Source organism: Aulonocara stuartgranti (assembly GCF_965226115.1).
Source record: "Aulonocara stuartgranti genome assembly, chromosome: 3".
NCBI lineage: Eukaryota > Metazoa > Chordata > Actinopteri > Cichliformes > Cichlidae > Aulonocara > Aulonocara stuartgranti.
The window spans coordinates 13,037,621-13,057,935 of NC_138941.1; the positions used below are offsets into that span (position 1 = coordinate 13,037,621).

At 42.1% G+C, this 20,315-nt stretch overlaps 1 protein-coding gene and 1 long non-coding RNA gene across 3 annotated transcripts in view; one reads left to right on the forward strand and one right to left on the reverse strand.

Annotated features, from left to right (window-relative positions):
- LOC309702296 (uncharacterized protein) overlaps positions 1-11,347 on the reverse strand; it is a 46,326-nt gene extending 34,979 nt beyond the window's left edge. The window contains exon 1 of one of the 2 annotated variants that reach the window (XM_082526910.1): positions 11,293-11,347. The gene's annotated coding sequence lies outside the window, so the exon portion shown is untranslated. Of the gene's footprint in view, positions 1-2,101; positions 2,341-11,292 lie in introns of those variants that run through there. The other variant, XM_082526909.1, reaches the window with a different exon arrangement.
- Positions 11,348-12,698: 1,351 nt separating this feature from the next.
- Positions 12,699-20,054, forward strand: LOC309702460. Its single transcript, XR_014275511.1, has 3 exons — positions 12,699-12,784; positions 16,815-16,920; positions 19,753-20,054. It is a non-coding gene; the product is annotated as an uncharacterized lncRNA (long non-coding RNA).
- Positions 20,055-20,315: the final 261 nt, after the last annotated feature.

A 20,315-nucleotide genomic window follows, 5' to 3' on the forward strand; every position in this document is an offset into this window, starting at 1 on the left:
TTTGGACTGGATTGACTGGCTGCAATCCTTTTAGGCTCAGGACTTCTCATGTGATCAATGTCACATATAAGTGAATTTCTCCCAAGCCCATTATAATCATGGAGAAAAACACTTTGCCACTGTTTCCAGTAAGAATATTTTATAGCGCTTTAAAGTTCAACCTCTCAGGTCTGGATTAAAGAGCTGATTTGTTAAATCGGGAACTCACAAAATACCAAAATATCACCAGCGGTGGATCACACCTCTCAGATGTTCTTATCTCAGTGCACTGTAACAAAAGCACAAACAAACGCAACCAATAAAATACTAATAAAGTAACAAATACTGGGGCCCATTGCAAACATGTCCAAGCATAAAACCATCTTTCTCTCTCTTAGAGAAAGAAAACAATCCAAACCTCACTGATAAAATCAACCTAGTGTCAAGCAAAACCCAAAAATCAACCAAAACTTCACCAGAAAGTTTTCCTCCCTCCCGGGACAATATTGTGCAGGAATACAGGCACCGTAACTCCTTTTGCACTGACAAAACATGTTGGATTTACTTGATTCAATAGTGGACACTGGTTGCACACAAAGGTTTTGCTTTGGCAGAAACTTAAACAACTGAGTTAAATCAACACAACCTTTTCATATTCAGTAAACCTGCATGTTGTGTTCATAAAACACGATTGAAACATGTTCAGATGGAGTAAGTTGAGCTCCTGGAACATTTTAATCCTTCAATTGAAATTGAATGGGTCTACAACAACTACCATCCTCCTATCTCTATCCTGGTTGCAGCAGGGCTGGGAAATAACCCTGAAGTGATAGGTTACCAGGCAGGGTACACCCTGGACAGCTCACCAGTCTATCAGATAGAAACACACAGCCGTTTACATTCATGGATAATTTAGCCCAGGACCTTCTTACTGTGGAGCAACAGCACTAACCAGCATGCCAACAATGGAGGAAATACAGGAAAGCTATGATTTCCTGTATTTGAGGCAGAATTCTTTTGTTCTTGCCCTTGACAGGTTAATCCACAATAAATAGCAACAGCATGCATGTGGTGTGTGTGTCGTTGTCTGCCTCTTATAACTCCAGTGATTTTCCTGTAGTTTGAAATCTTATGCGGTGTTGACACAATAATTTGTTGTAAACCAGGAAATTCCCAACTGTGGTAGAAAGCACAGCTTAGCCTTAGCAAATGTTCAAAGAAAAGTCGTCACTTCCTGATTTCTGCTTCACTGATAAATATTGTCACACTGGGGTTTTTGCAAATGATATCAGTGAGCACTGTGTGGCAGCTGGAGTCAGACAACTGAAGCTCCCACAATCAAGACCACAAACAGCTTTCAAAGGAGATTTGAAGCTTTTCTGGCAGCAAGCTTCATGATTTATGGGACTGGAACTGGAACAGAAACTACCTGATCACCAATGGTGAGCTGGCATGGAATTATTTTTATGACATTTTATCAAAGTTATAAATAAGCATGCCCATTAACACATAGTGAGTGAGCATGTTGTCTTCCCACGCAGTGAACAGCGGATGCTAATGTTTCTGTCACTTTTTACAGAGTCAAACTCAAAGTAAGGTCAGTGCTTCCACGCTTTAAACGCTGCACGCTCACACTCTCTCCACACTCGATAGATTATCCATTGTTCATCTGCACACAGCTGCGGTTTTAGTAACGCAGTAACGCAGCATGCTTACGGGAAAGTAACAGTAATCTAATTACCTTTTTTGCAATAGTAATCCCTCACTTTACTCGTTTCTTGAAAAAAGTAATCGGATTACTGCCCATCTCTGGTTGGAGCTGTGCACTTGTGGGTTCAACCTTGTGTACACGTTTATCTTTGCTGTGTGTACTTGTACCTCTGAGTGGAAGCTGAACTCTTGAGTTCGAGTATCGAAGCATCAGCTGTGACGTTAAAGTCCAAACAGCTCGTTCATTTGACGTGCAAATGAACGAAGGTAACGCCGTTTTCATGTGGATGTGTCACTGAGACACTTTCCACATCCACAGCTCACAAAATGGGAAAACTATAGAAGTATAACAATGAAGAAGTTACTATGTTACGGGTCCCAAGGATGAAGACCTCGATGACAAATATGTTACCTGTAAAAGCAGGTGAAGAGCAGAGTAAGGAAGACACGATGCGTCTCTGCTTTCCTCCAGAACGTGTCTGAGTCTGATTTATTTCACACAAATAAATGCTATAAAACACTAAACATGAGCTTTCAATATACTGTTCAGCTGGTTCCTCATTCACATCAATTACATTTACTTATTTCACAACATCAGTGAAATATACTCTTTTTAACTGGTTCAGTTTCTCAAGTTCACACTTCTTTCCATAACAGCTACATCCTTTTATCATATCAATAAACACATCACATTGTCTTCTGCAGTGTCTTACTGGCTAAACAGTTCTATTCAATAACAGCATTGGTAAATACATTACATTTGTTCCCTCCAGTAATTTACTGGCAAAATCACTATTTAGTGCATCATGAAACACAGCTTGTTGAATCAACCCATGAATGCCTCTGTTAGCTACACAGAGTTGCTCAGAGTGCTTGTGTTACACTAGCTAATCTACTCAGTCACTTTAACAGAACTATTAACATTCACATCTCACAGAACTGATTTGATTGGAGCATTACAACACGTTTGCACAGAGCATAGGAGCGCACTGACTCTGCTTCACGAGCGCTCCACCTAACGAGCGGGCTCGCGGTGCGGTCGCGCGGGACACTCCTCTGGTTTTCTCCCGTGTTTACATATGAATAACTTTGGCGGACCGCCTTAACTCTCCCATTCACATTAACGTGGGTAACCATGGTGACAATAAACAACATTTTCGGTGCGAGCACCGTGTACCGACCTGTAAAAGCAGGTGAAGAGCAGAGTAAGGAAGACACGATGCGTCTCTGCTTTCCTCCAGAACGTGTCTGAGGAAGCAGCGGAAGGTGGGCTCCACTTACTGCTCCCCGAAACCCCGGAGCAAGCACCAAAGTTCCGCCCTCACTGCTTTCTAACATAAAATGAATCCCTGTTACATGGATTTTCTATCCTCTTAAAGAAACTGAAAATAAATACATATAGCAATGAAAAATGTCCCGTTACATGAGTGTTTTACACAAAATAATATTAATGTGGTCATTCCCTCACAGGGGTGCCACAACTACACTGCTGTTTTGACAGAGACACAGTGTGTTTATCTAACTTGGCTGAAGCCAAAGTTCTCCAGACAAATTCAGTCTGTTTCTGCCAAGTGTGAACTCACTGGATGAGCGCCAGATACACAGAATCAAAAAGGGATAAATTACTTTTCTTATGTCATGTTCCCGTCACAAACTGGCTCAAGGAGAGGGGAAGCAGGAGTCCACAGATGAAATGTTCCTATAAATAAAGTGGAATTTATTCAAACTTTACCAAAACTTCAACACATCAAATACAGGCAGTTCAGCAGGGAGTGGATGTGTGTTGCATGTGCCAGGTGGATGCAGAGAGAGGCCAGGGCCACGTTCAAACCTGAACACGCTGCACAGTGTTTTGTTCCATTTGTTAGGGATGAATGAAATGCTTCCTTGAAAGGATGTGTGCAGTCACCAGTCTATCTCAGGGCTTTAGACACAACCAACCATTCACATTACAACGGGACTTCTGCTCCTGAACCTCTGTGCACAGCGTCTGCAGGTCGGGGCTGTACGAAGTCACTTTATCTCTACAGACTGTAAGCTGTCGTCTGTGAGGCGTGAGCGTGTTTGTTTGAACACAGTTCACGGTGGAGAACAGCTGCTGACATAATGTGGATCCCAAGATCCATAACTGGCCTACCTGGGGCTGAAAGTCTCCATAAATGCAGGCGTTTCGGCGGCTACACCGGCTTCCACGAGTGTGACGCTTATTTTGAGAAAATAATAGAATATAAATTTATTTTTATATTCCAATATCACAATAATCTTCCAATGTAGAACTACAAGTTAAAAAAGAAGTAACATAAATCAAATCCACTTCAGCTAAATACTTCTCATTTATTTCCATCTTACATGCTGTGACTGCAGCCATTCCCACATCTCTGTGAATGGGACTCATGGACATGGATCAGTGGTTGTTGATCAATGGTCCTGAGAATCTGCATAATTAAGATGAAGGAACGGAGCTCCCAGCCCATCGTTCCTGCAGCTGCTTTCAGTCTTTATGCAAATGTCCTGTTTGTAAGACTGAAACCTGCAGCTGAGACTGAAGACGTCACCTGATGATGACGACACGTTTCTCCCACAAAACGCTGCGTCCAGATGAACAGAACCAACAGACTCACTTTCCTGGATGATTGAGATGCATCAAGACTTCATTGTGTGTTACTTCTCATTCAGCACAGACACATTATTCCTGTTAGGTCATGTCAGCTGTCACTCAGTACAAGCACAACTGTGAACAACACAAACTTCTCTTCAATGTGTCACAGAAACACTAAGTGTGAGAGCCTGTATGACACACAGGACAGACTGTAAGCTCTGCTGGCTGCACAGCACTTTGTAGCAGTTTTCCAACATGTCCTCCACCCGTGATGTCAGTGGTGGGACCCCAGTCACAGCACTCAGCACCACCTCCTTTAAATGTATTTTATAGCAGTTACTCCCGTTACTCGGTGCAACGCTTCTTAAATGTGTTTTTGCAGGATAAAACACAGCAGGTGGTGTAGAGAGGACGTCAGCTGACGGAGCAGAGGGAGGCAGACTGTGGATAAATGACAGAGTGAGAGGAGAGCAACCATGACAGAAGCACAGGTGTGGCAGATAGAAGTGGCTTTATAGACACTTATTGTCAGTCCTCGTGCATGCTGTGGAAATAAGTGTCTGTGTCATGAGGTGACATGTGAGCTTATCTTTGGTCAATAAAGCTGAACGACCAGTTTTCACTTTGCTTGTTACGCTTGTTTAGTGACGTCTGGGTTTCTGTGGAGCCCGAATTTTGATGAGTTCTGGTGAAATCATCTGAGATCATCTGAGCATCGGTGAAGAGTCAGCAGAGAAAGTGTGGGACAGAAGTTTGCTTTGGACACATGGACTGAAATCAAAAAGTAACAAACAGGATTTCCAATGGACAGTATGGAGAAGTGAAAGTACACAAAGGCTGTGCTGGAACACGTGTGTTACACTTTTTGACAGCTGAGAACAAAACACAATATTTTGCATCATCTCTGCAGTGTCTCTTCTTTCCTCTGCTGTTGTGCTTTTAGCTCCAAACTGTTTCAAATGGTTTGTCAGCAAGCTGACCTCTGACCTCTGCAGTACTAACTCCTGACCCGTACAAAGAGCGGGCGTTTCTGACCTTTGACCTGCAGCTGTATGTCTCTCAGTCTCAGTTCTTCTCTCCGTCACTGATGGAGCAGGTGTAGTTGCTGCTGACAGTCAGTCGTTTGTTTTCTCAGAGTGAGGCTGAAGTCTGAACTGTTCAGAGCATCAGGTCTCATCAACGTGCGCTGCTGTAACGCCGCTTTGTCCTCTGAGATCACCAGGTATGAAACCTGAGTGCTGACAGAGCAGCATGTTCCCCCTCATTCACCTCCACCACCACAGCCAAGGCATGCTGGGAAACTGAGGACACACAGACGGAGAACTGAAGTGTCTGCTGTGTGTTCATCTCAGAGTCCTCACAGGTGACACATTAGCTCCAGAACACCAAGCCAGGTGTTTGAAGCCTGACAGGGATTCTTCCCATCCAGAGGGAGGATTTAGCTGCACAACAATGAACATTAGTGTGTAGTTTAGAAACACAGACTGTGCCTGCACTGCATCTAGTGAAGAAAACTGTTACTGCGAGAGAACGAGGCTCCTTTAAAGCAGCTGATATTAAGGTTGAAAAATCAACAATAAGCTGATGTAATCAACGTTTCACAAAATGGTCAGCAGCTAAAATCTGGAGCCGTTCTTTGGTGGTAATTAACAGTTTGTTCTTGTTAGCTAATTATGTAATTAAAGGTAGCAGCAGAAGCCTTGTGTTGAAAGCCCATTCACTCACACATTCACACAGTATGTGTGTGTCTGTGTTACACTGTGGACATCCCTTCTGTTGGAGCGCCATCTTGTGGCAGGTTTAAGAAATGTTCTTCTTGTAAATCCAAACTGATGCACCTCCATAGCAGACTGTGGAGGCTTTCAGTGACATGAAGACTTGATTTATACTGTCATATTCTCCTGTTACACAAAGCACAGCACGCTGAACATGGATGAACTGAAACTCCCAGCATCTGACTGAGGAAAAGCACAAATCATTCTCACACTGACTCCTGCTTGATTTTAGATTTGCTTTCAAATCCTCACACTTTCATATGAAGCACTAAATGGGCTCCAGACTGTTTATCTCAGCTTCCTGTCAAACACACTGCTGCTCACACCGAGGCTCAGTTTACTCCTCCAGCCTGGCTTAACCTGCTGTCTGTTAAAAACAGTCCCACACTCCTCTGTTTAATCCTTCTGATCAGACTCTTTGATTTTGTATTGTTTTTACCTGAAGTTGTGTTTTTGACATGGTTCTGTCTGTGAAATAAAGCTCACACACACACTGCTACAGTCCTTCATACACTTAGAAACGAAGCTGCTCCTTTCCTCAGTGCTGACACATAAAGAAGAGTTGGTTTTATATCCAACACGTCTCTGTTCCAGAAAACAGCTTCAGCAGCCTCTGAGTCTGAACTTGGAGTTGGTTATAAGCCACAGGCCTGTGTGCACAGCAATGAGGAAATATAATGCAGTAAGTGAAACATGGATGTGTGGAACAGATTATCCCAAAGGTTGATTCTGTTCATCTGGACGTTCTCAGTGAAACATTTGGTCTCTCGGTCAGGTGACTCCTTTAGTCTCAGCTGACTGCAGCTTTCCAAACCTTTGTCACTGGATCACTCACTTCATCTCCAACGTGTCCCTGACACAGACAGCTGGAGCCGTTACAGCAAAATCATTGATCATCGTTTTTAGAACATTAGCTGGTGTTGGTGGGCAGGCTAGCAGTGCTAATTGTTAGCACTAGTTCTGCTGCTCTCCCTTTGTCTCTGTTATTGTTGGTCTTTAGTGAACAATAGAAAGTGTCTTCATGAGACTGTTGCCTAATGTTCAAATGTAGATAACACCACCTGCACCAACCTGTTACACAGCACAACCCTCTGGTGTAGCTTTGGCTGGAGCACATATTGGCAGCTCCAGTGACATCACCACTCCATGGTGACATCATCTCTACAGACTGTGGCTGTTACATATCCTCACCTGGTAATAATAAGACTGTCCTCAGCTGCACACAGCTCCAAGATGAACAAACTGAAGTAAATACAAATTAGAGTTACGATAGATTGAAATCTTGTAATCAGAGCTAATTCTTAGTGAAACTCTCACAACATCATATCATGATCCTGGGTTAGTGTCTCGGTCTCAGATCACAACATCAGCACAGGCTTGGCTTGGGTGAGGTATTGAGTGGTTCTTGTCCATGACAGCTGCAGGTACAGTGCCATCAGCCATGCTGCACCACATGTCTGCCCAGGAACATTAGTGTGGCTGAGTCTCATGTAAACATTGTGCTAAAGTGGTGGGAAAGTGGCTGCAAGCTGGCTGCACTGTGTCCAATACTCTCAGTATGATATCCACAAACCTCTGAGTGTCACAGAGTGGGCCTGTGCTCAGCTCACTGTGCCCCGTTCAATTCTACTTGCATAGTTTTACAAGTAAAATTAAATATACAAGTTGCTCAATGATAAGTTATTGTAGTAACAACTAAGTCCATGGTCATTATTTGTTAATAGTAGCTTAAAGCTTCTGCACCAATCATGGATCACCAGGTTTAGAGCATGTGGATCTACAAAAGTAAGTCCCAGTAAGATGGGCTGAGCCTTACATACTAGAAGAAACATGTCATTCCCAGCAGATGAAGCGCCCTTTAAAGCAGGATCTCACTTTAAACCTAAAGAACTTGCTATGAGCATGCAGTGCATTCATGGTTATTATTCATACGATTGTGGGGAGCTAATAAAGTGCAACTATCACATTACATTTTATTATTAAATTGTTGTTAACAATCCCTTCACTTCTGCTTATCTAATTCATGGTTGCAGGATGGCTGACAGCTTCCATTAGGCAGGAGGTAATGTCCATTCTGGCCACAGTGCAACCCACAATGTGTAACTGACACTATTATATTGCATTATGTCACATTGTTACATCTTTTTAATAAATGATGACAGTCGGCTGAATTTGCTGCCCCCTTGGTGGAGGACATCAGGATCAGCAGCTACTGCTCCATCACAAACACCACAGAAGAAGAACAACACTGGATCAGATTATCTGGACGTGTTTGACAGGGACAGTGTTCATGCTCATGGACATCAGGACAAAAACAGACGATGGAAACCTGCCAGATTTGAGCTAAACTGCTCGTTTCCATGTGTAGTCCCTGGGAGGTCACATGACCAACAAAGACACAAGCTGTGTCCCAAAACGTCGGCTGCATCCTCCGGAGGCCGCATTTGAAGGCCGATGACGTCACAGCCAGGCGACGAAGGCTGTCCCGATTCCTCGACTCCTTCAAATGCGTCCTTCATTCCCCCGAGTTTGAAGGATGGGTTGGGTGTGTCCTTCGTGGCCCACCATATCCCAGAATTCATAGCGCGGCCCAGCCAAATTTCAGCTGCCAACAATGGCGGCCGCTACTAAGTTTTAAAATTTAACGAGGGAGTACTACTTACTTACAATGAATTCCTTACACTATATAATTTTCCCGTCAGTGTTGGGGAATTCTCAATGGTGCTTGTTGCCATACCCTCAGGGACTTTAATGTTATATAAAAACACTGACAGCTCAATATCTGCCTCAGTCACTCTCCCTGATCCAGCTGAGTCAGCAGTGGGAAAAATCTGCTTTTCACAGGAACTTGGTAACAGCAATAAGAGAATACGTAGTTTATTCCAAGAAGATATCATGTCTCTCCCATATATAGAATATCTTACTGGAACCGACATGTTCCAGATATCACCTGGAAGACAGTCTGGATGATCCCATAAATATCTAATTGTGAACAAGGTGAAGGAAATCTCATATAAAATTCTTCATAAATGTTACCCAGCCAGTCACTATATGGTGACATTTAAAAGAGACATAAATACTAATTGAACTTTCTGTGGGGATCATCCAGAAACTGTGGCACATCTCTTTTGGTTCCTCTACACAGAGATTCTGGAAGAATTTAGCAGTTTTGTTATTGTCCATATTTTAAGGGAGTTTTCTTTACGATGGAAAATGTTTTATTCTTTTTCTTTAAGTTCCCCAGGAAGAATGATAAATGTTTTTTATAAAATATTTGTTAATACTTTTAGCTATTTTATATCCATACATGTAAGTTTATTAATAAAACACCATATTTCTGCCTTTTTATAAGGATATGAATTGTACATACAATCAATTTCAGACTCAACCAACAAAAAGCCTCTCAGAACAATATTTATATGTTGATTTTTTTCGCCTACTCATATCATCATTTTTTTACTCCTGGTTCTGTATGTTCATGTTCTGGGCCCTGTTTCAGGAAGCCGGTTTAGTGGAAAAACTGAGTAAGTATACCCTGAGTTAACGAAAACTCTGGTTTTTCGGTTTCACAAAGCGAGTTTAGCTGAAGCCTCAGTGAGTCACTATGACGACACACTCCGTGAAGCTAACCTGCCCCCTAACAGGTTTACTACAACTAACCCTGACTGTCCCCGCCTCTTTGTCGGAAACCTGACAGTAGGAAGTGTCAGACATGGCGTGTCCCTTCCTTGAAGAGCCAGTAGATCTTGAAGCCCAAATACTCCGCAGAGCTCTCCGCCAGGAGAGAGTGATCAGAGCGCGTATGGACATTTTATCATTACCTGATGATTTCCTGTGCGAACGTTACCGTTTCTCAGCACAATCAATAAGTTATTTGAATAACATCCTCAGGCCATATATTGCGCATGTGACACATCGTGGACATCCTCTCAGTCCATTACATATTCTTTGTACCGCACTCCGTTTCTTTGCAAACGGGAGCTTTCTGTACAATATTGGTGACGCTGAGCACGTTTCCAAGTCTACCGTCTGTCGGGCAGTCAGGAATGTTACAGTTGCACTGAAACGTCTCCTGCACTCGTTTGTGGTGTTCCCCGGTCATAGACCCACAAGATTTATCAAAGAGGGATTCCACAAAGTTGCAGGTATCAGGATGAACGAAACTTAATTCATGATGTGGTGATACTTGGACTACTACTTAAATATTACATTTATTTTCAGGGTTCCCAGGCATGATTGGCTGTATAGATGCACTCACATTCCAATCATTGCTCCTTCAGTAAATGAAGGAGACTATGTGAACAGGAAGTCTTTCCACAGCATTAATGTACAGGTACATAGTTCCCTGTAGCATTTCAAACTAACAAATTATTTCATTATAGTAATGGATGCTAATTTGTGTTCTCTGCACTGTGAAGATCATATATGATGCTGCCAACATTATCACAAATGTGGAAGCCAAGTGGCCAGGCTCTGTCCATGACTCACAAATATTCCGTGAATGTACACTGAGCACAAAATTTGGACATGGTGAGTTGAAAATACTTTAAAATATATAAAGACCAATTGCTACAGGGACATTTGAACTGAAGTGTACCCTTCTGTCTTAGGAGAGTTCACTGGCTACTTGCTTGGTGATAGGGGTTATCCATGTTTACCCTATTTGCTTACCCCTTACCCTGACCCTGAACCAGGCCCACAGCAGCGCTATAATCTGGCTAATTGCAGGACAAGAGCCAGAATTGAAATGACTATCGGAATGCTTAAGGCCCGGTTCCAGTGCCTGCAAAGACTCAGGGTCACCCCAGAAAGGGCATGTGACATTATTGTGGCATGTGTGATTCTTCACAACATTGCCACAATTAGAGGAGAACACTGTCCTTCTGAACCAAACATCAGCAGTGATCCAAACCATGAACATCCTGACCCTCCCACGGACATACAAGATGGAAGCGCAGTCAGAGACACCATATGTCACAATCATTTCCTTTGACCCATCACCTCAACATGTTGAAAGACGAATAAACAGATTTTCTGTTCAACTGGCTTTATTGGTCGCCTGTATTTCCTGTACACAAAGTATTAAAAGATGTAAACCTCATAAAGTGTCTCTGTTGCTTCCTCCTCTGTAACAGCTGTCAATGTTTCTTCATTATTTTCCTGTAGTAAAGAAATAAACAACATTGCTGTTCTACTGTAAACTCATATAATCTGTGGAGTATTACTCACAACTGCATGTTGGTCTGGCTCAACAGGAGGCTGCACCAGATGCAGTACACCATCACCATCAACTGATAGAATATGAGGTTTATACAGGTCACTTATAACTTACAAGGGACCAAATGGCAATTAACAAACATACCAATCACCTTACACTTCATTGTCATTATGCTCTCAAAGACAACCAAGACTGAGGGAAGGCAAAATCAGTCGGAAAATAACTTCACTACAAACAAATTCATTATGGTGAAGAGTTTATCAAATGAATGAGCAGCACTGCAAAGGTGACTGTGAAGAAAGGATGTATGCACATCATGTATTATTTTGAATTTACCCCCTATGTAGGCACTTGTGTCTTGCGGGGTTATTGACTCAGAGGATGTCCCCGCAGAGATGCCTTCGGCCACAGGGCGCCCACTGTTTTGGCTGAGGGCCAACTGCTGAGCCTCTGTGAGTGGTGGTGGTGGAGGACCCCCACCTGTTTTTCGGGCCTCCGCTTTTTTTCTGTTGGCTATAACGGGTCACATTTGAGCATACAGAGTAAGCAAATATGTACTTGTAATGTGCTCAGATAATTTCAATAAGTGCTTACAGAAGGAAAATTAATGTAGCCTCTAACTGCAATTGATTTACATGGGACAAACAGACCAAGCACTATGGCTCATAATACAATTACACCTCACCTGTTTGGACTATATTTTTATATTTCATTTTTACTTGCTGCCAGGCACGTTTGGGGCCTGTTGGGTTGCACCTGTGCTCACATCACATCACAACATAAAATGTATAAAATAACAAATAAAATAACATATGATAAAATAACGTGTTAAATGGGTGGAAATCCCTAGATCAATGTTTATATTAACACTCACGCATTGACTCTGTCGGCTTTGTTTTGCCATGCATGCTCCCTTTCTTTTGCAGCTGAGGCTGTGTTACCTTTTTTTCTGCAAAATTTGCATGTTATCGGCATATGCTGCCATCAGAATTTCGGCCTCAAGCGCTGTAAAATACATTGACCGCGCCTTCTTTCCCTCTGTCTCCATGGTGACTCGCTTACTCTGTCCTCCGCTTATCAGGGCTTTATGTATCCTCGTGCGCGCGCTTCACTTGGGGTTAAAGCAACTCCGCGTTGATTGAACTAATTGTTATCAGCCTTTCTGAAACCGAATATTCCGAGTTGGACAGTTCGGGGTTACTCAACCCTGAGTATCGTTTTTCACTCTAAGTTTTCTAAACCGGCTTCCTGAAATAGGGCCCTGTTCTTTTGTAAACTTCATCTGTTTGTATGTTGTATACTCATTGTGTTTCAATAAAGTTCGATTTAAAAAGAGGTACGTTCTAAATGAAGCTTCAGACGTCACTGATCACGTGACTCTGGCCAAACGAATCAAGCCTCGACACGGTGCTTCTGAAGCAGCGCGTTGATCTTTCTGACACACGCACCGGAGCGTCAGTTTCAAGCGGACCATCACTACGTCTCACATCTAAAGGTGTCAAGGTAACTTTGAACTGAGTTCAGTCAATCTGGAGTTTTTCCAAGTTTTCTGTTGCTCTCTGTGAGAGAAGAGCGTTAAAGGCGGGGCTCTCCAGAGTCCAGCAAAACGGGAAACCACAGCTGGGTGTGTGTAAGTGTGCAAACCAATAGAATGCATCGTGGTGGGGGGGGCATCACGGGCAAGAAAAAAATAAAATAATCGGTCGTACCCATGCTTCCCCGACGTCATGCCAGCGCATATTGGGAAATTCGTAGGCACCGATCGGTTTTCTATCAGCCATTTGCTGGGAGTAAGGGCGCCCTCCGTTTGCGAGGTGCGCCTGCTGCTGGCGGCACAGGGAGGAGAGGGCGGGGCGGCGGGGAGTCTCTGGCTGGCTGGAGCGGCATCTAATAACCAACTCGCAAAACAAAATAAAAACAACACAGCAAACAGATATTATGATACAGACTTATAATCTGCACTGATGTTTTTTCTAAATTCTATAAAGTGAGCACGAGAGCCCTCGGTGCGCCTGCGCGCTGCTGAAGTCAAAGTAAACTTTATTGTCATCTCCGCTACAGACAGTCCAGCATATAGAGAGACGAGACGACGAGGCTGCAGTTACAGCGGTGCAAGTAAACAAACAATAAATATAAGAAGAGTAAGAAAATAAATCTACACTTTAGGACTCGGGGTAAAGGATCAATAACAATTTAAACTTTATAATTTACAGTTTGATGATTTAAAGTCTCACACAACCCGTCAAAAGGGGCGGGGCCGGCTGCTTCCAAGTAGAGCACATTTCATTTATAATGATGTAAATCCAAGCCCATCATGGATTCACGATCTGAATCCTGGGTTGTGTGAAATCCCAGAAATCAACCTTAGACAAAGTGAATCTGTGAACTAAGGTGTAGGTCTGTTAGGCAGGGCCGTGCAGAGAGGTTTAAAGGGGCGGGTGCTCAAAGTTAAAAAGGGGCACATTGAACCAGGCTGAATAACAACAACACACTTTCATCAAGAATCTAATATGGGCAATAAGGCAAAGCAAACGTAGCCGATGCTTTACCTGATGGGTACAATGTTGCTGTTGAGGGGTTGCTGTGGATAGTGCTGGAGGGCAGGGCTGTGTTGGTCTGAGACTGTAGACATTAAAAAGTCCACAGGAGAGATGGTAGCTGATTAAACAAGTGTCATGAGATAATAACTAAATGCAAAGATTGGTGACAGCGCTTGGAACCACAAGGCAACAAAAACTGTGAGAAATAATTTAGGCTCTGCCTGTGAATCACTCTTTGCTTCTCTTCTTCCTTCCATCCCATCATTTCATATATCACTCTGCACTTGCTGTCTATGTGAGAACAAGGCACAACTTGCTATTGCAATAAACTATAATCTAATTATCCACACCTAACAACTCTTGCACTTAATCTATAATAAAATGATGACAGAAAAATGTTATAGCCCTGCCTTTAGTAGCCTCACACAGCTCCTGCTGTTTCCTCCTCATGTCCTTACCAGCCATGTCTGCACAATGTTATATCATGAGTAATGTTTTTTTTAAAAAATCCATCTAAATAAAACACACACATGCACACACACAGTGACATGTTAGACCTTCTTCAGAATACTGTATATACTGTGGGCATCATGGTGCTGATCCAGAATCCTTACATTATTATTCATTACTAGAGCTACAATAATAAAGCAAAGAGGAGGGGGAAGTAATAAATATGAAATAATGTATTTATGATGATTCCATGTGTTTCACTATCCACTCTGTGCAGGGCAAAGCTTATTACATGTTTAAACTGTAGAGATACAATCATTTTACTGCTGTAACATCCAACTTTTGTCTTATTTAAAATATAAATCTAATATAATCTGCTTCTTAATGTATGTTCTTTAAAATACAGCGTGTGTTTTTAATATATTATAATTATAATAATGCATAATTATGTGGACATGCATATTAGATCGTTTTTAGTGAAATATAATCCCTCCAGAAAGGCAGGAAAAGCCCGGAAACTTGCTTTAAAACTAAATATGTTCCCTAAAACGGTGACAGAGCTACAGACCCATGACAGCCTTACACGGGTAGCCAGCAGCTGTGACCAGCACTACTTGTGCAGTTAATAAAAGGACAGGTAATGTTTGTCGCACTGTTGCACACACAGCACACTCGTTTGTTTCAGTTCGTCAGTAGCAACAAGACAGCTTACCAACGTGTATGTAATAAGCTAATACTCCTGTGTGCTACACACTACAGTGTGCGCTGTACACCTACTTACTGGTTGTGTCGCATCAGTCTGTGTCTCTGAGTTAACTTGTGTTTCTCCTACAGCTCCGGACCGCTAAAAATGCGCGTGCTCTTTGTGAGCTCGTTCCCGGCTCGTTCCCGGCTCGTAACCAGCGCGTTCTGCCGTCAAGGGCGATCATTGGTTAAATGTGATCATGTGACTGATGCAAGCCAGACCCTTTTATTTAGCAAAACTGTGATTAATAGTTAAATATTATTGTTGAGGGGCACAGACAGGACTCCGCACGCACACACACATTAAAAAAATAAAATAATAATTAAAAAAAAAAAAGTTGCCTCAACAAAAGGGCACCTTGAGCACCCATCAGGAAAGGGGCGGGTGCTCAAGCCCCTCTAGCCCCCCCCTCTGCACGTGCCTGCTGTTAGGTTAATTGTGCTGATCCTCGGGTTGGGGGATTTCTGTTTGTACTGGAGCGCAAAATTCAAACCAATGGAAGATGGACAACAAAAGTTCAAAGCCATCAGGTGTTCAGGTTAGAAAAAAGAGAAAAGATGCAGGTAAGCAGACGTGTGATTGGATAATGGCAGCTCATCCTGAACCAATCAGACTAAACTCCAAACAATACATTATGTTACAGATTTTAATATTAATTAGTCATTGTTACTTGTTGATTTGTCCTTTTCTCATTGTGTGACGAATTATGACGACTGTTTGGTAGCTGTTATTGTCTCTCTCTCTCTCTTCATGTGTGTTTCTCTGGTGAAACAATAGTTTTGTGTTAATGTTAGGGCTGCACGATTTTGCATAAAATGAGAATCACGATTTTAGAATTGAGATCATGATTCTCTCATAACAATAAATAAACATAAAACAACAAATGTCTCATGTTTTGTTGTTGCAGCAAAATGTTGTCCTGCTTGAAATTCCGTCTCCACCGTTGCTCGACGCTGCGTGTACAGAGCAGGTAGTGCAACAATAGAAAAATAGTTGCGGGACGGCACTGTGTAGCGTTTGTCTAGGGTGTTGATCGTTTTCCTAAATCCCTCGTTTTGCACAGTGTTGATGGAGCCATATCTTTGGTCAGGTGATAAGTGATAGCCTCCGTGATGTCTTTGTGCCTGCGGGAGTTCGACGTGTATAGGGAAGCGCTGTATAAGGTTCCCGTTATTGATGTTTGGGTGGTTGACCGGGACGGATTTTCTCCTGTCACTTTCTCGTCATCCCTGACGTGCTCTCCGTTGTTTTTTCCCTGCTAATTTTAGCATCACACGGCACAGCTTCTGTATCACGTGGTATAAGGCTCCGCCCTTGTCATTTGTTGAGCAGGAAGAGTGAGCGCTTGTTTTCATGCAGAGTACGTCCTGAAACAAAATGTGAAGTTTTACAAATCACCACTTCTTTAGTGAATATCATTTCAGTCTCAGACAATCTCGTTTCTCTTACAGAGGTTGAATGCACCTTCTGCGGATGGCGGTACGACACAGTGTGCGTGGACTTCCCCTGCACAGAAGGCAACTACAAATGCTGTGAATGCTAAATAAACAGAAACAAATGATCCCTGTTGTCTTTGCTTGATGATTGGTTTGAGTCTTGACAATCCACATTGCTGGCGTTGCATCTTTCAATGGCAGCAATGGCAGGTATCAGTGCTCAAAGCTTTTGTGTTTGTTTCCAACAAGTTGCCCACCTCGGGAAACAAAAATGTGTTCTTTTACTTGTCAGATGAACATATGAGACACTTTGACTCTTCAGTGCAGTGTGGAGCCTAACAAAGATCTGTTTTGTGTCCCAGCTGATCAGCAGGAGGAGGAGAGTCTGACGGAGCAGCAGAGGAACATTTTCAGCTACTTGGACTCAGCTCAGCCACTACAGAGGAAACAATGAGCTCAACACAGAAGGTGACAGACAGAGCAGGACCATATGACCAAAGATATTTATCACCATATACATTTGAACATTTGCCATAACGATGTAGCTGACGATAGAATTGACACCAGACAAAATACTTTACAGCTGCACAACTTTATTAAAAACCCATCAATGTATTTTCACTGAAACAAGCAGCTGTTGTTTATGTGCATTAAAGTTATATAAAAATGTAACAGTGCAAATGCAAATTCCTCGCTGACAGTTTAACCAAAAGGCGTTTCCAGTGGAAACTGGCCGACACATCCTGAGCATAACCATGTATAATATCCACTAAACTTCAGAAGAGGTTATACAGTCGTGGCCAAAAGGTTTGAGAATTGCATAAATATTGGAACCTGGAGAAGTTGCTGCTTAAGATTTTATAATACAGATTTGTACTTTATTTCAGATTGAACCTTTAAAGGGGCATTTCTGGACTTTTAAAGACCAGTTATGTACTTTTAAGGGAACATTTTAAAAAAATGTTCCTATAGGTACAAAAATGTTCTTCTCTCGTACCTCTATTTCCGAGAGTGTATCATGTAACACTATAGATCAACTTAGCTCAGAATATATAAAGCATATAAACAGTTACAGCAATATGATGCAACAAACACAGCAGCTACTGATCCAAAATACTCAAAGCTTCATAGAACTGAAACCAACATTTATTTTTAGCTCCATCCTGCTGCTGATACAGACTTTAGGTTTCTGAACATTAAACTTGTTGCTGCCTTTCATAGTGTGTAACTTGAAGGCCCTGAGTACTTTCTCCCACACTGAAAACACTGGGATGATCACATTATTTGAACATTACCTAATAAGACTGATTCAGCACAGACAGTTATGTTAAACTTTCCTAGCAGTCCTTCACAAACAGGGAACAGTCTGTCTATTCTCTCCATCTGTCAGCTGCTGCTGGCTCTTCCTCCTCCTCTTCCTCACACACTGCTGAGTTTGTCCTGGTGGATCATCAGGGCTGCAAAGCCTCACAGATGATGTGCAGCAGTGGCTCCCTCAGTCTGTCCTCACTCTGGACACTTGCAGTCGTCACACATGGAAATCAAATGTGTGATAAGCTGCAGGATTCAAACACAAGTGTAACTTATAAACACATGTTCATTCTTTTATTCCACAATCAGAGAGAAAGAAACAGAGAGAGAGTGCAGGACAGACAGACAGGTGACAGTCTCAGGTGTACACACTGCTACACAACAGCACCAGAGAAGCAGGATTTAGTGTTTGTGTTATTACGAGTGTAAACAAGAAGAGTTCCAGATGGTGCAGTGGACACATGTGTGACTGCTGTGATTAAAGCATCTTTCTTTCAGCTTAACGAGTGAACCGTCAGCTCGTTCAAACACACGTTAAAGTGCGTTTGGCTCGACACCACCGAACAGAGGCAGCAATATAACACAGCTAACATTAACAGTGCAGTGAATCCTGCTTGTGCCGTGATGTTCAGGGCTGCAAACCGAGCAGCATCACTGACTTTCAGCTTGTTGTGTTTGTGGATATATGACTGACTTTAATTATCCACAAAATCATCACATTCTCTGTCAGATGAAGGTCGACTATTGAACGGCGTATATTTTAAAGGCTTTAAAACCAAGTTAACGCTGAAAGTACAAACATCACTAATGTCACATAACTCTGCCGACAAGGCATAGCTATGGCTATGAAATGCTCTTTGTGTATCACTTCTTCATTATGAAAGATGTCATTAATGCACTAGTAATGTCTCATCTGGAGTATTGTTCAATCATTTGGTCAGCAGCTAATAAGACAGATCTTAACAGACTTCAGTTAGTCCAGAATAAGGTGTCCAGATTAGTGTGAAGATGTTCATACTATACTAATATTGATAAAATGCACAATAACCTTTCTTGGCTTCCTGTACAGGCTAAAATATTCTATGGCTTACTTGTAGTTCTAAAGAAAGCAATTCTGTTAAACACACCACATTTATTCTGCTCAGCTGCAGTATCCAGATGAAATACATCATCATATTACACAGTTTTCAACAAGCTGCAATTTAGTAAATGCTCGAGTTAAAAGTAACGTTTTGTAAAACTGTTACATTTAGAGCAACTTTTAAGTGGAATAAGTTGCCTTAAAAAATTAGAGAATTATTCAAAACTTCAATGAACACTTAAAAGCCGATTTACAGAGCTTTTAGTTGTTGTAAATATTGTAAGACATGATTTGTTTTTGAAATTTGTGTAATGTGCCTCAATGTTATTGATATTATTATTATTATTATTGATTGCTTATATTTGAACAATTGTGAAACCTCACTGTGGATGTAAGAGTGAAATTATGTGGATATCTTGAATCCACTTTATTGTGTAATATTTTATGTGAGTATTTGACGGAAGACGAGCAACATCTGTTGTGGAAGCTAACGGGGTTCCTTTAGAATAAACAAACATAGGATTTATTATCACTGAATAATTCTGTATAAATCTATACAAATTATAGAAATATGTAATAGGAAACAACAAAATAATCTAAATTATAAAATAATGTGTGTGTGTGTGTGTGTGTGTGTGTGTGTGTGTGTGTGTGTGTGTGTGTGTGTGTGTATACAATCAGGAGGGATGGGCATGATTTTAGTGTTTGAACAGTCATGAATTATCTTTAACAGCAGGTTGGATGTAATGTGTTAGAACTACCAGCAGGTGGGGATAAGAGACCTTTAAGGTGTTTGGTGCCACGCTCCACCTTCAGGTTTAAAACTAGTGTTAATGGAGTTTGAAGGTTGAGTTTGTTCCACGACTGCATTTCACTCACTGCCTCTGTTTGTATCTCTGTCACTGCAGGACCAACATGGAGCCAGAAGTCAGCGCTCTCAGGAGGCCGACAAACCTCACAGAAGAAAGGGAGAGAAAAAACACACCTGTGACAAGTGTGGGAAGGGTTTTACTGTGAGGGCTAAACTAAAACAGCATCAGGTCATCCACACTGGAGAGAGACCGTTCAGCTGTGACTTGTGTGGAAAGTCTTTTTCCTTCAAGCGTTCCCTAAAAAAACACCAACTCATCCACAGTGGAGTTAAAGCGTACAGCTGTGATCAGTGTGGCAGAGCTTTTACTCACAGTAGCCACTTACAGAGTCATCTAGTTACCCACTCTGGAATTAAGGCATACAGCTGTGACATCTGTGGAAAAACTTTCAACCAGAGAGGAAGCCGAAATACACACCTACGCATTCACACCAGACATGATGTGTACTGCTGTGAACAGTGTGGCAAAGAGTTTATAACTCACACAGACTTACAACAACACATGTTTACCCACACTGAGGAGAGACCTTATCAATGTGACCTGTGTGAGAAGACTTTTAAAGCTCCACATCACCTGAGATGACACCAACAGATCCACAC